Raw genomic sequence first — 1,791 nt, 5'->3', positions numbered from 1 at the left:
ACACGTCGGTCCCGCAGAGGCTGAACCCCTCCACGCGTGTCCTTCGTGCTACCCGCAGCCTCCAAGCCCCGGGCCAAGTCTGTGCGCCCCGAGTTACCAGCTGGGCCACACCAGGCACCTGCGCTCCTGGGAACTTCCTGCCTAAAACATTCTCCTCATGCCGTCGACCTTGCCAACTTCTGTTCATCCCTCAGAACCCCACCTGGCCAGCGCTGCTCCTGAAGAGTCCCCACGCCAAGGAAGCGCACCTCCTCAGCGTGCAGGTGGCGCACAAGGTTTGGGGGTGGGATGGGCACTCTGAGCAGGCGCAGAGGCTCACCCGGGCTGCGTCCTCACGGGAAACCTGATCCCCCGCTGGGGGCGGCCCTCGAGAAACCCGATCCCGCTGGGGGCGGCCCTCGAGAAACCTGATCCCGCTGGGGGCGGTCCTCCCCAGAGGAGAGACCGCCCTCCACACCAAGACTGTGCCTTCTTGCCAAGCGCTCTGATGCGCCACCGGGTCCAGACCCTGCGGTTCAGAGTTGTGGAGCGCTGGGTGGTCTCTGTGCAGAGAGAGTACGCCCCGTGACTGCGTATCCTTACCGCTGGCTTGGCTGGTCACCTTAATGGTGACACACAAAACCAGACCATGCAAAGGTAAAGATGCACAAAGCACATTTTAGGTCACATCTTTCCGATGCTTGGATCCAGTAGAATAGACCTGTTGTTGGTCCCTAGCCTCTGTACCCTATTCTTAAGTTACGAAGGGGTATCCCCTCCCCCCCCTCAAAATGATACTCATTTGTTTTTTTGATGTGAGGGCCATAGTGCATTTGGAGTTCGTTCCACCAGGTCAGACTGTTAATCGAGTTTTCTCTTTGGAGGTCCTTAAAAGATTGCATAACAGTGTGCGACAAAAAAGGCCTGACTTGTGTCAGACAGGGGACTGGTTTTGACACCATCACAATGCACCTGCTCATGCAGACATCTCAGTGCACCAGTTTTTTGGCCAAAAACAGCATGCCTCTCTTGCCCTACGCACCTGACTCACCTGATCTCACTTCATGCGGATTTTTTTGTTTCCGAGAATGAACAGGGACATGAAAGGACAGCGATTTGACGACATAGAAGAGGTGAAGGAAAAAAAATAAAACGAGGGAGGTGCTGTCAGCCATCCAAACAGATGACTTTGAAAAATGATTCCAAGAGTGGAAGTTCAGATTTGACAAATGTGTTATGTGTAAAGGAGAACACTTTGAAGGTGAGAAGGTGGTTTTGTAAAAAAATAAATAAATAAATAATAGCTTTGAAAAAATTCTGGTGTGTTGGGGATACCCCCTTACATACTCATTGCTATCAAGTTTGGTTCTGACTCCGGAATACTAAATACCTGCATTATTTGAGGCACACTAGCCGTAAACTAGTAAGGAGACTGCAACCATTGCGTCTAATCTGACCCACTCCCAGTTTTGTAAGTAGTTTTATTTCAAAAAATAGGTCTTTGGTTCAGGATTCTGCATGCTACAAGAGCAGAGTGAACTAGTTGCATATGACGAAGCCTACACTATTGTCTGGTCCTTTAAGAAGTTGCTCTGATGGTGCTGCGAGCTCAGTGTTGGGCTGCTAATCACAAAGTCTGCGGTTCACAGGGAAAAAGAGGAGTTTGTTTCCTTAAAGATTTCGTCTCAGCAACCCTGTATATGGTCGCTGTCAGACTCAAGTCAGTAGCGGTGTTTGGTTGATCCTTTTTTAAAAAGTGTCTCATTCCCTGGGCTACAGTAACAAGTAGGTCCCCAAATGTATAACGCTTAA

This window comes from Echinops telfairi, unplaced genomic scaffold (genome assembly GCF_000313985.2).
Source record: "Echinops telfairi isolate 266 unplaced genomic scaffold, ASM31398v2 ScPeMD7_2291;HRSCAF=2852, whole genome shotgun sequence".
NCBI lineage: Eukaryota > Metazoa > Chordata > Mammalia > Afrosoricida > Tenrecidae > Echinops > Echinops telfairi.
The sequence above is the reverse complement of the archived record's forward strand: the minus strand, read 5'-3'. Positions refer to the sequence as shown.